We start from the raw sequence: 14,656 nt of genomic DNA, 5'->3' as shown, positions 1-14,656 counted from the left end.
TGTGTATAGAAACATTACTGATTTTTGTGCTTTAATCTTGTATCTGACTCTTTGCCACATTTGCTTATTAGCTCAAGAAGCTTTGTCATAGATTTCTCAGGGTTTTCTAAGTATGGGATCAAGTCATCTACAAATAATGAAAATTTTACTTCTTACTTTCCTATTTGGATGCCTTTTATTTCTTTCTCTTGTTTAGTCACTCCAGCCAGGACTTCTAGTACAATGTTGAACAATAATGGTGACAATGGGCATCCTTGTCTCATTCTTGATCTTAAGGGGAATGTCTTCAATCTCTCACCGCTAAGTATGATGCTGGCTATGGGTTTTTCATATATGCCCTTTATGATATTGAGAAAGTTTCCCTTGATTCCTACCTTTTGAAGTGTTTTTATCAGGAGAGGATGCTGAATTTTGTCAAGTGCTTTTTCAGCCTCAATCAGTATGATCATATGAGTTTTTTTCCCTTTTGATTTGTTAATGTACTGTATTACATTGATTGATTTTCTTGTGTTGAAGCACCATTGCATTCCTGGTATAAACCACACTTTGTCATGATGTATAATTCTTTTAACTTGTTGTTTTGGATTCGATTTGCTAGTATTTTTTTGAGAATTTTTGCATCTACGTTCATTAGGGAGATTAGTCTGTAGTTTTCCTTTCTTATAGCATCTTTGTCTGGTTTTGGTATTAGAGTGATGTTAGCTTCATAAGATGAATTAGGTAGTGTTCCTTTTTCCTCAGTTTTTTGGAGGAGTTTGAGCAGGATTGGTGTTAGTTCTTTTTGGAATATTTGATAAAATTTCCATGAAGCGATCTGATCCTGGGGTTTTTTTTTTGTGGGAAGATTTTTGATGACTGATTGAATCTCTTTACTTATAATTGGTTTGTTGAGATCTTCTATCCTGTTGTCTCAGTATAGATTGTTTATGTGTTTCTAGAAGTTTATCCATTTCAATTCTAAGTAAGCATATAGTTGTTCATAGTGTTCTCTTATGGCTTCTTAAATTTCTTCAGTATCCATGGTAACAACCCTTTCTCATTTCTGATTTTGCTTATTTGCATCCTGACTCTTTTTTTATTTTGTCAGTCTACTGAGGGGTCCATAATTGTATTGATTTTTTCGAAGAATTAACGTTTGGTTTTCTTGATTCTTTATGTTGTTTGTTTGTACTCCAGTTCATTTATTTCTGCTTTTAATTTTTATTATTTCTCTTATTTGCGTTGGGATTAGTTTGCTGTTCTTTCTCTAAATTCTCCAAGTAAACAGTTAAATCCTCAAATTTTGCTTGTTCTTGTTTTTTAATATAGGCATTAAGGGCAATAAATTTCCCTCTCAGCACTGCCTTTGCCACATCCCATAAGTTTTAATATGTTATATTCTCATTATCATTCCTCTCCAGATATTTACCAATTTCTCTAGCAATTTCTTCCTTGACCCACTGATTATTTAAGAGCATGTTGTTTAATCTCCATATATTTGTGAAAGCTCTGTTTCTTTGGTGATTATTAATTTCCAGCTTTATTCCATTGTGATCAGAGAAAGTTCTTTGAATAATTTCAATCTTATTAAGTTTATAAAGACTCAGTTTTTGTCACAGCATATGAACTATTCTGGAGAACGTTCCATGTGTGCTAGGGAAGAATGTATATCCTGGTATTTTGGGATGTAGTGATCTATATATGTCTATTAGATCTAATTCATTTATCCCATTGTTTAGGTTCTCTGGTTCCTTATTGATCCTCTATCTGGTTGTTATATCTATAGTGGAGAATGATGTATTGAAGTCCCCCACTCTGTTGATATTTCTGTAGCTCTCTTCACTTTTCCAGTGTGTGCTTCATGTACTTTGGAGCTCCTTGATTAGGAACATACACATTTATGATTGTTATTTCTTCTTGGTGGATTGTCCCTTTTATTAATATGTAGTGTCTTTTCTGTCCCTTATGATATCTTTACATTTAAAGTCTATTTTTCGTCTGATATTAGTATAGCTACTCCTGCTTTCTTTTGGATATAGCTTGCATAGAAGATCTTTTTCATCCTTTCACTTTCAATCTAACTGTGTCCTTGGTTCTAAGATGTATCTCTTGTGAATAGCATGCAGATGGATTATGTTTTTAATCTATTCTCCTAGTCTCTATCCTTTAACTGGTGAGTTTAGTCCAATAATGTTCAAAGCAATCACTGTAAAAGTGGTTCTTGACTCTACCATCTTGTTCTTTAGTTTTTATTTGTCAGATCTATATATTATTTTTCTTCTCTCTCTTTTTTCCTTTAAATTACTGTTACTCATATTCTTCAATTCTGTGCCTTCCTCTAGACATCCCATTTCTGACTTATTTTTTTCAACTTACAGGAATCCCTTTAGTATTTCTTTCTTTTTTAATTTTTTAATTGGCAGATCTTCACACACATACAGTCCATACATGGTATACAATCAGTGGCTCACAATATCATCACTTAGTTGTGTATTCATCACCATAATCATTTTTAGAACATTTCACTCATTCCAGAAAAAGAGATAAAGAAAAAAAAAGAATATGTTGTATTTCACAAAAAAAAAACATTAAAAAAAGAAAGAAAAAACTCATATATTCCATGCCCCTTACCCCTGTCTCTCATTGAACACTAGTATTTTAATCTACTCAATTTACTTTACCCTATATCCCCCCCTATTATTTACTTTTTATCCATATTTTTTTTTATTCATCTGTCCATTCCTTGGAAGAAAGGCGCATCAGACACAAGTTTTCACAGTCACATCGTCACATTGTAAAAGCTATATAATTATACAGTCAAGGCTACTGAAACACACACACAGCTCAATAGTTTCAGGTACTTCCTTCTAGTGACTCAATGAACTATAAACTAACCTTCAGGTTAACTTCTCAACTCTGGTTGAAATCTTTCAGCCATTCAAACATTCTTTTGCCTCATTTTTCTTTTTCTCCTTTTGATCAAGAAGGCTTTCTTAATCCCATGATGCCAGGTCCTGGCAAATCCCAGGAGTTCTGTCCCATGTTGCCAGGGAGATTTATACCCCTTTCATATGCTGACTTGTCTTAGAGAGAAAGTCCACATCTGAGCAACAAAAGAGGTTCTCTGGGGGCAACTCTTAGGCATAATTTTAAGTAGGCTTAGCCTATCCTTTGCAGGAATAAATTGCATGGGAGCAAACCCCAAGATTGAGGGCTCAGCCTATTGATTTGGTTGTGCCCACTGCTTGTGGGAATATCAGGAATTCTCCAAATGGGGAAGTTGAATATTTCCTCCTTTCTCCCCAGTCCCCCAAAGGAACTTTGCTGATACTTCTTTATTCACTGCCCAGATTACTCTGGGATTTATTGTGACATCACACTAACCTGGACAAACCAACAAAATCTCACTCCCTATTCAAGATTTCATGTACTTATCAGTGTTCAACTAAACTGACCATACAAGTTAAATTAGTTAATATATTACCCCAAATATAAAGTCTGTACCATAAAAGCATCTCTCCCTTTGGTCTCACACAGAAGTTGAAGTTTCAAAATACATATGATATCATCCTTTATCCGTTTTCTTATCTACCCCAGTTCTATCTATATCAAGTTCATACATATCTCTAGTCAAAGTCTGATCCCTTTTTCAACTTTTTAGACAGTTCTTGTACGGGATACTGCTGATTTTCATAGCTTCAGAGGTCTTACTCTGAGTCTTAGGTGTCACATAAATACCAAAAGTTTCCGGGAACAACCAGGTTATATACAAACAGCTCAGTATCTCAATATTTTGAAATAACAGTTATAGCTTCTGATGTAAGAGCTTACAACCTAGGGCCCTTTACTTACCATAGGCCCCAGCCAGATGACCTGTGCTCTCAACTTCAGTTCACTGAGTTTTTATATGATACTTAGTCCATATGAATGAGGCTTGATGATATTTGTCTTTTTCTGACATTTCATTCAGCATATAGTCCTTAAGGTTCATTCACCTAGTTACATGCCTCACAACTTCATTCCTTCTTGTGAATGCTCAGTAGTCCTTTGTATGTATACACCACAGTTCCCCCTTCCATTCCTGAGTGTTGTACCCTTAGGCCACCTCCATCCATTGTGAATGGCGAACACTGCAGCCATAAACACCATTGTGCAAATGTCCATTTGTGCCCCCACACTTAGCTCCTCCAGGTGTATACTGAGCAATGGAATTGTAGAATCATAGGACAACCCCACCCCTAGCTTCCTGTGGAATCACCACACTGCTCTCCAAAGGGCTGTACCTCTCAGTTTCCCTACTGACAGTTAGTAGGTATATCTCTTTGTCTTCGTTTTTTCTAGCACTTGTTTCTCTCTGTTCATTTTAAAATAGTTTTTCATACATCATACAATTCACCCTACTAAAAATGTCTTTGCCCCCAGAATCTATATGCAGACATTTCCTTTTCTTCCACAAAGAATCCATCCCCTTCCTGATGCCCCTGCCTGTTGACATTTAGTTTTGACATAGTGCCTTTGTTACTTTCAATGGAAGCATATTACAATATTACTGTTGACTATGGACCCTAGCTTGCATTGATTATACTCTTTCCTATATACCATCCATTTTCAACAGCTTGCAATGTGGACATTCATTTATTCTCCCTCATGCAAAAATGTTTTTATATTTGTATATTTAATCACCATCATTGTCTATCCTAGCCATTCCTAAGTTATACTGCCTCAGTCTTTATCCTCTGTCTTTCCTTTTGGTTTTTTATGTGCCCCTATACCTTATCCCTTAACCATACTCAAATTCAGCTTCATTCACTGTAATTATATTATTGTCCTACAATCAAGTACTACTGTGCTATCCATTTCTGAATTTTTACAACTGGTCCTGTTGCACAATCTATATTCCTTCAGAGTCAAATGTCCAATCTCTACCCTATTTCTATCTCCTGATAACCTGTGTTCTTAACTTCGACTCTTAAAGTTCACTCATAGATGTTAGTTCATATTAGTGAGACCATACAGTTTGTTGTTTTGTTTCTGGCTAATTTCACTCAGCATAATGTCCTCAACTTTCTTCCACATTGTTGCATGCTTTATAGCTTTATTTTGTCTCACAGCTTTGTAATATTCCATCGTATGTATATGTCACAGCTTGTTTAGCCACTTGTCTGTTGATGGACAGTTGGGCTGTTTCCATCTCTTGGCAATTGTAAATAATGCTTCTATAAACATGAGTGTGCAAATGTCCATTTGTGTCCTTACCTTCAATTCTGAATATTGGGATTGCTGGATCATATGGCAATTTTATACTTAGCTTCCTGAGGAACCACCAAACTGCTTTCCAGAACAGTTGTACCATTTTACATTCCCACTAACAATGGATAAGTGTGCTTCTTCCTGCACATACTCTCCAGCACTTGTCCTTTGCTGTTTTTTTTGTTTGTTTGTTTTTTGATAATGGCCATTCTAGCAGATGTCAGATGATATCTCATTGTGGTTTGCATTTCCCTGGTAGCCAGTGAAGTTGAGCATTTTTTTCACGTGCCTCTTACTGTTTGTATTTCTTCTTCTGAGAAGTCTGTTCATGTCTTTGCCCTTTTTTAATTTTTTTTTATTTTTATTTTTTTTTTTACATGGACAGGCACCGGGAATCGAACCCAGGTCCTCTGGCATGGCAGGCAAGCATTCTTGCCTGCCGAGCCACCGTGGCCTGCCCTGCCCTTTTTTTTAAACACAATTATTTAAGACCTTTATTAGCAGGTGCTTGTAATTTGTTGACTTTTTTGAAAAAAATCAAGTTGTACACTTTTATTGGAGATTAGAAATGAGGTTCTTAAAAAATCTCAACTTGACCAGATATGAAACAATTTAAAAACCTTTAAAGGTATTGAGAAAAACCAGGCTTTTTAAGAAAAGACATTTGTCATTACCAAAAAGAGATGTCTTTAGGTAAAAATAATAAAAACCCCATGCTGCATAGTTAATGCAGATAGTTCTGGTTATCCAGCCAACGGGCAAAAAAACGAGCACCTAAGGTCTTCAGCTCCTATCTTTTATTTCTTATTACTGGAATTTCATATTCACTTCTTGTTGGATGACTAAACTGAATGATTGTAGAGATGGTATGCTGACATTTACTCAGCCCTGCTTCGCTCAGCCTCGGGAGTGGGTAAATTCTCAGTTGGTGGATCATCTGCTTTTGTCTCTTTGCCATCTTGTGGTTTAGGGTTTTCTGGGTATTTGCATTGGTAATTGAAGTCACAGTGGTACTGATGTTGCGGTGGCTGCTGACTTTGGGTCTCATCTCCTTGGTTTTCCTTATCATCTTCATTGCCGTCCTCTCTAGGCTGTCTTTGGAGAGCAGAATCGTGGTCTATGACCCTGATACCTATTCTGCCATACTGGTCTACCTTGTTCTCCTGCACCCTGGTTGTCAGCACCCTCCATCACTTTTCCTTGCACAGATGGGTTTGGAATACTGTGGTCAATGCCCTTAGAGTCTCTGCATGTAGTAAGGTGGAAATCGTCACCTGCGATAGGGCCAGCTTTGTTGGGCCTGGCCTTTGGGAGCACTCTGTGATCCCTTCTTCTTTTCCCCACACTCACTGTTCTAGTAATTTTGCTGGTAATTGTGTGGAGGACCCCTATGACGTGGATAACATCTATAATGGTTATGGTTTGCTGCATATTTACTGTTTTGCACTGGTGCTCCAACAGAGCCTGTGATGTTTGCTGTCTCTGCTCCCTTTTCTCCTTCAACACATCAAACTCCAGTCTCTCCATCTCCTACGTGGTGAAGGTACTTCCTGGGGTTATTCTTTATGGCAGTCTGGTGGACTCATCTTCCTTGGTGTCATTCCTGTTGATGAAACCATATCTGTTTCTTACATTGAACCATTTTACTGTTCCCCAATACCTTCAAATGCGATGACTTTCCTGTCCCTACCCGCAGGTGCTACTGATGTGAGGCTGCCTGAGATGCTGCTCCCTGCACCACTGCCCGTGGTGTCGGGCTTGGTGTTGGCAGCACTGAAGGGGGTTGGTGATAGGTGTCTGCTGGTTCTCAGCCTCGCTGCTCATGGTTGTGATGATGGTGACTAGGGCTGGCTGCAGAAGCTGTAACTTCTCCTGGGTAAAGACGGTAACTAGGCTGGCAGCAACAGTGGGGCTGTTCAGGGTTCTCTGGGGTCTGCTTTCTGCTCTCTTTTGCCCATTTTTTAATTGGGTTGTCTTTTTGTTGTTGAGTTGAAGAATCTATATATTCTGGGCACTAAACCTTTATCTGATATGTGGTTTCCAAATATTGTTTCCCATTGTGTAGGCTGCCTTTTGCTTTCCTGACAAATTTCTTTGATGCACAAAAGTGTTTAATTTTGAGGAAATTCATTTATCTGTTTCTTTTTTTCAATGCTCATTCTTTGGGTATAAAGTCTAGGAAACCATTCCCTATTACAAGACATAAAATATTTCCCTACGTTTTGTTCTAAAAGTTTTGTTGTCCTAGTCTAATGTCTAGGTCTTTGATCCATTCTCAGTCAATTTCCTCCTAGGATGTGAGATTTGGATCCTCTTTCATTCTTTTGCATTTGAATATCCAATTCTCCAAACACCATTTATTGAAGAGGCTGCTCTGTCCCAGGTGGGTTGGCTTGACTGCCTTATCAAAGAATTGTCCATATATGAGAGGGTCTATTTATGAACACTCATTTCGATTCTGTTGGTTAGTATATCTACCTTTATGCCAGTACCATGCTGTTTTAACCACTGAAGTTTTGTAATATGACTTAGTCAGGTAGTGTGAGACCTCCCATTTCATTTTTCTTTGTCAAGATATTTGTGGCTATTTGGGGCACCACTAATAAATTTGGTCATTGGTTTTTCTATTTCTGCAAAGTAAACTGTTGGGATTTTAAGTGGTACTACACTGAATCCATAAATCAGTTTGGGTAGAATTGACATCTTAAATATATTTAGTCTTCCAATCCATGAACACAGTATGCTCTTCCATTTATTTAGGTCTTCCATGATTTCTTTTAGCAATTTCTTTTAGTTTTCTGTGTATAGGTCTTTTGGAACCATAGTTAAATTTATTCCCAAATATTTGGTTCTTCTGGTTGCTGTTTTAAATGGGATTTTTTCATTGATTTCCTCCTCAGATTGCTCATCACTAGTGTATAGAAATACTACTGATTTTGGGGTGTTGATCTTTTACCGTACACTTTGCTGTACTCATCTGTTAGCTCTAGTTTTGTTATAGATTTTTTTGGGGAATTTTCAACATATAGTATAATGTCATCTGCAAACAGTGAGAGTTTTATTTCTTCCTTTCCAATTTATATGCCTTTTATATCTTGTCTCATTGCTCTGGCTAGAAATTCCAGCATAGTGTTGAATAACAATGATGACAAGGCGCATCCCTGTCTTGTTCTTGATCTTAGAGGGAAAGCTTTCAGTTGTTCCTCGTTGAGGATGATGTTAGATGGGTTTTTCATCTATTGCCTTTTTCATGTTGAGGAAATTCCCTTCTATTCTTATCCTTTGAAGTGTTTCCATCAAGAAAGGATGTTGAATTTTGTCAAATGCCTTTTCTGCATCAATCAGGATGATCATGTGGTTTTTCTACTTTAATTTGTTGATATAATGTATTATATTACTTGATTTTCTATGTTGAACCAGCCTTGCATACCTGGAATAGAGTCTGCTTGGTCATGGTGTATGAGTCTTGTAATGTGTTGCTGGATTCGATTTGCAAGTATTTTCTTGAGAATTTTTGCATCTATATTCATTAAAGGGATTAGTGTGTTATTTTCTTTCCTTGTAATATCTTTGTCTGACTTTGATATTAGGCCAATGTTGGTTTCTGTTCTAGTTTGCTAACTGGCGGAATGCAATATACCAGAAATGGAATGGATTTTTAAAGGGGGAATTTAATAAGTTACAAGTTAACAGTTCTAAGGCCATGGAAATGTCCCAATTAAAGCAAGTGTATAGAAGTTTCCAATCTAAGACATCCATACCTTTCAAGAAGGCGATGAAGTTCAAGGTTTCTTTCCCAAGGAAAGGCACATGGTGAACATGGTGGCATCTGCTGACTTTTTCTCTAGGCCTCTTGTTTCATGAAGCTCAGTGGGAGGCATTTTCCTTCTTTTTTTTTTTTTTTTTTTTTTTTTTTTTTTTTTTTTTTTTAAAGGAAAGACAGAGAGAAGGAAGGAAGGATAGAAGGAAGGAAGGAAGGAAGAAAGGGAAACATCTTTAAACATTTTCTTGTTTTATTGTATTTTGTTTTTCCGTTTTTTGTTACATGGGCTGGGGCCGGGAATCGAACCGAGGTCCTCCGGCATAGCAGGCAAGCACTTTGCCCGCTGAGCCACCGCGGCCCGCCCCATTTTCCTTCTTTATCTCCATAGGTCACTGGCTGGTAGACTCTTCTGCTTCTCATGACCATGTCGTTCTGAAGCTTTCTCCAAAATGCTTCCTCCAATAAAGTAATCAAGACCTACCTAGAATGGGTGGAGACATGTCTCCACCTTATCAAATTTAATACCCACCCACACTTGATTGAGTGAGATCTCCATGGAGATAATCTAATTAATGTTTCCAACATACAGTACTGAATAGGGATTAGAAGAAATGGCTGTTTTCACAAAATAGGATTAGGATTAAAACATGGCTTTTCTAAGGTACATAAATCCTTTCAAACCAGCACAGCTTCATAGAATGAATTAGGTACTTTCCCTCCTCTTCAGTTTTTTTGAGGGGTTTGAGCAGGATTGGTACTCATTCTTTCTTGAAAGCTTGGTAGAATTCACAAGTGAAGCCATCTGTTCCTGGACTTTTGTTTTGGGGGAGCTTCTTGATGGCTGATTCAATTTCTTTACTTGTGATTAGTTTGTTGAGGTCACCTGTTTATTCTCGAGTCAGTGTTGGTTGTTCATGTCTTTCTAGGAAGTTGTCCATTTCATCTATGTTGTCTAGTTTATTAACATATAATTACTCATAGTATCCTCTCATTACCTCTTTTATTTCTGTAGGGTCAGAGGTTTTATCTCTTCTTATGTTTCTGATTTTATTGATTTGCATCCTCTCTCTTTTGTTTTTTTGTCAGCTAGCTTAAGGGTCCATCGATTTTATTGATTTTCTTGCAAAACCAACTTCTGGTTTTGTTGATTTTCTCTATTGTTTCATGTTTGCAGTTTCATTTATTTCTGCTCTAAGCTTTATTATTTCTTTCCTTTTGTTCGCTTTGGGCTTAGTTTGCTGTTCTTTCTCTAGTTCTTCCAATTGAACAGTTAATTCCTCAATTTTTGCTCTTTCTTCTTTTTTTGATATAGGCATTTAAGCAATAAATTTCCCTCTCAGTACTGCTTTTGCTGTATCCCATAGATTTTGATATGTTGTGCTTTCATTTTCATTTGCCTTGAGATATCTCCTGATTTCTCTTGTAATTTCTTCTTTGACCCACTGGTTGTTTAAGAGTGTGTTGTTTAGCCTCCATATATTTGTGAATTTTCTGGCCCTCTGCGTATTATTAACTTCAAACTTCATTCCATTATGATCAAGAATGTGTTTTGTATGATTTTAAATCTTTTTAAATTTGTTGAGACTTACTCTGTGACCTAGCATATGGCCTGTCTTTGAGAATGATCCATAAGCATTTGCGAAAAAGGTATATCCTGCTGTTGTGGGGTGTAATGTTCTGTAAATGTCTGTTAAAACTAGTTCATTTATCATATTATTAAAAATCTCTGTTTCCATATTGATCCTCTGTCCAGATGTTCTATCCATTAATTGAAGTTTCCTACTGTTATGGTAGAGGTGTCTACTTCTCCCTTCAGTTTTGCAAGTGTTTGCCTCATGTATTTTGGAGCACTCTCACTCAGTGCATAAATATTTATGATTGCTATGTCTTCTTGTTGAATTGTTCCTTTTATTCATACAAATGTCCTTCTTTGTCTCTTTTAATTGTTTTACATTTGAAATCTGATTTGTCGGATATTGGTATAGCTACTCCAGCCCTTTTCTGATTGTTGTTTGCATGAAATATCTTTTCCCAACCTTTCACTTTCAACCTATTTTTGACCTTGGATCTAAAGTGATTCTCCTGTAGATAGCATATAGATGGGTTCTGTTTTTTAATCCATTCTCACATTCTGTGACTTTTGACTGGGGAGTGTTCTAGTTTGCTAGCTGCTGGAATGCAATATACTAGACACAGGACAGCGTTTAAAAAGTGGAATTTATGGGTGGGCCACGGTGGATTGCCTGCCATGTCAGAGGACCTGGGTTCGATTCCTGGTGCCTGCCCATGTAAAAAAAAAAGTGGAATTTATTAAGTTGCTGGTTTATAGTTCTAAGACCAAAAAAAGTCCCGATTTAACTTGCTTTAAGCAAGTCTATGAAAGTGTCCAAATTAAGGCACCAACAAGAGATTACCTTCACTCAAGAAAGGCCAGTGAAGTTCAGGGTTTCTTTCTCAACTGGAAAGGCACATGGTGAACATGGTGACATCTACTAGCTTCCTTTCCAGGCCTCTTGCTTCATGAAGCTCCTCCAGGGGGTGTTCTTCTTTATCTCCAGAGGTGGTTGACTGGTGGACTCTGGTTCTTTCGTCATTCTCATTACCCTGTCGTGGCTCTGCTCTCTCGAAATCTGTTATTTTCAAGCATTCTCCAAAATGCTTTCTCTTTTTAAAGGATTCCAGTAGACTTATCAAGACCCACCTGGATTGAGTGCAATCACATCTCCATCTAATTAAGTTAATACCCACAATTGGGCGTGCCACATCTCCGTAGAGATAATCTAATCAATTTTCCAACCCATAGTGCTGAATAGAGATTAAAAGGAATAGTTGCTCCCCCAAGATTGGATCAGAATTAAAGCATGGATTTTCTACTGTACATAAATCTTTTCAAACCAGCTAAGGGAGTTTAAGCCATTAACATTTAATGTTATTACTATAAAGGCAGTACTCTCTTCTACCATTTTATCTTTTGGATTTGGTATGTCATATCTAATTTTTGTTTCTCTCTTTACCTTTACTGATAGTCCTCATTTCTACACGTTTCTCCAGACCTCTCTCTCCTGTTTTTTTCTTTTTGCCTGTAGTGTACTCTTTAGTATTTCTCACAGAGCTGGTCTCTTAGTCACAAATTCTCCTAGTGCTTGTTTGTCTGAAAATATTTTAATCTCACTCTCATTTTTGAAGGAGAGTTTTGCTGGGTATAGTTCTTGGTTGGCAGTTTTTCTCTTTTAGAATCTTAAATATGTCATACCACTACTGAGGTCTTGCCTCCATGGTTTCTGCTGAGAAATCTACACATAGTCTTATTGACCTTCCCTTGAATGTGATGAATTGCTTTTCCCTTGGTGCTTTCAAAATTCTCTGTTTGTCTTTGATATTTGACAATGTGATTAGTAAGTGTCTCTGAATATGTCTATGTGGTCCTGTTCTGTTTGGTTACACTGCACTTCTTATATCTATAATTTTATGTCTTTCATAAGAGTTGGGAAATTTTCAGTGCTTATTTCCTCTATTAGTCTTTCTCCTTTTTTCCCTTCTCATCTACTCCTGGGATACCCATACCATGTATATTTGTGTGCTTCATGTTGTCTTTTAATTCCCTGAGACCCTGCTCATAGTTTTCCATATATTTTCTTTTTTGTGTCAGATTTCAGATGTCCATTCCTCAAGTCCACTAATCCTTTTTTTTTTTTTGCCTCTGTAACTCTGTTGTAGGTTTCCATTGTTTTTGTGTCTCTTCTATTTTCCCTTCATTCCCATAAGTTCTGTCATTTGTTTTATCAAACTTTTGAGTTCTTTTTGTTTGCCCAAAGCTTGTCTTTTTTTATATCCTCCCTTAACTTGTTGATTTTATTTTCCATGTCTGTTCATACATCCTGAGTTAGTTATTTCAACTCCTGTATTACATTTGTGGTGTTGGTTTTTTCTTTTGACTGGGCCATATCTTCAGTTTTCCTATAACCTCTTATTTTTTTGCTAACATCTAGGTATTTGATTTATTTAAGTAGTTTATTCTGAAGGTTGTTTTCACATCTTGCTAGATGGCTTTGTTCTCATATCTCTTCTTTGACATTCAGTTCAACTTATTCTAGACCTCTAGCATAGGTTTAAATGATCAGGATTTTTCAGTTCTTGTTTTTCTGTTTCTTATCCTGTCTGTATGGAGTGTTTTTTTTTAGGAGGGTCTCCTCAGATATTGTAGACCCGAGTCAGATTAAATTGATGTAGTACCTTTAATTTCAGCAGACTGTCCCTGCCAGAGGCGTGGTTGAGACAGAGGTGAGTTAGTATGATGGCTTTAATTGTTTCTGTTTTATTGTCCCAGGGTATGAATTCCTTGAAGAAGGGATTCTTCTACTCAAAAGAACTCCATTTGAGTTGGGTCCTATCCCCTTTTTCTTGGGGAATATAACACCTTTTGGGGACTTAAATCCTTTCACCTGAATAGTTACTTTGTCTCTCAGACATGCTTAATTCTGCCCTAGCCTAGGGCAGTGCTGGAGCCTGAGAGTGCTTCCAGTTCAATCTAATAAGCTGTTTAAGGATAAATAAAAAGCAAAAAATCCTTTTCAGAGCAGGGCTCCCACTCCTCTTGTTTGTCAGTCAAGAATTTGAATTGGGGCCACGGTGGCTCAGTGGCAAGAACGCTTACCTGCCATGCCAGAGGACCCGGGTTTGATTCCCAGTGCCTGCCCATGTAAAAAAAAAAAAAAAGAAAAAGTAAATAAATAAAAAAAAAAACATGGCTAAAAAAAATAATTTGAATTGGCATGTGGCTCTGTGTATCTCTAGACTCTTTGTGCCCCATTTTCTTGGGGCCCAACCCTTTTCCTGTATTTTGTGCTGTCCACCTCAAAAAGCCTCTGTTGTTTTTTTTTTTCCCCATGAGCCCTGCCTTGTCTCTGCCAGGGCAAAAACTTCTAGTTCCTTTAGGGCTTATTCCACGTTTTTCTGTGCTGGAGACCTGTTTATTCAAAATTTGTTAGTTAATTCTGTAATTGGAGCAAGGCTAAGTCCTTGCTGATAGTAATGTCTGTTTCCTTTTCCCTTAAAGAACTATCCTGTCCATCCCATGTGGGAGGGGCACCAGCCTCCACGGCTTGGGGGACTTAAACAATCCTGTTTAGGATCTTAGTCATTCCATCATTCCACCTGGTCCAGATTGGTGTATGCTGTGTGTCTGGTCACTGGTATTCCTCCATCAGTTGTTCTCTCTCATTCCTGGCTATTTTGTATCTGCTCTTGAGGGTGAACTGAATTCCGCAACTCACTATGCAATCATCTTCTTTAAGATTTCTTGTAGGGCAAGTTTCTTGTTGACTAGTTTTCTCAATTTTTCTTTGTCTTTGAAGATTTTAATCTCTGCCTTGATTTTGAAAGATAACTTGGCTGGATAAGAATTCTTGGCTGAAAGCCTTTTTTGTTCAGGATTTTAAATATATCATTCTACTGCCTTATTGCTTCCATGGTGCCTGTTGAGTGGTGTGAAAATCACTCTTATGTGTTTTCCCTTGTATATAGTAGATTGCTTTTCTCATGCTGCTTTCAGGATTTTCTGTTTCTCTTCAACAACTGATGGTTTGATTAGTATATGTCTTGGAGTAGGCCTGTTTGGATTTATTCTATTTGGAGTTCGTTGGGCCTCTTTGATTTGTGTATTTA

General features: G+C 37.3%; 1 protein-coding gene and 1 pseudogene across 4 annotated transcripts in view; one reads left to right on the top strand and one right to left on the bottom strand.

Moving 5' to 3' along the window:
* The window catches only part of PRKAA2 (protein kinase AMP-activated catalytic subunit alpha 2), a 129,303-nt gene that overhangs the window by 86,092 nt on the left and 28,555 nt on the right, over positions 1–14,656 (top strand). The gene's annotated exons all lie outside the window — the stretch shown is intronic.
* Positions 6,108–7,053, bottom strand: LOC143662957 (Y-box-binding protein 1 pseudogene; annotated as a pseudogene).

The sequence above is a fragment of the Tamandua tetradactyla genome, chromosome 2, assembly GCF_023851605.1.
Source record: "Tamandua tetradactyla isolate mTamTet1 chromosome 2, mTamTet1.pri, whole genome shotgun sequence".
In the NCBI taxonomy this organism is placed as follows: Eukaryota; Metazoa; Chordata; class Mammalia; order Pilosa; family Myrmecophagidae; genus Tamandua; species Tamandua tetradactyla.
The sequence above is the reverse complement of the archived record's forward strand: the minus strand, read 5'-3'. Positions and strand labels throughout refer to the sequence as shown.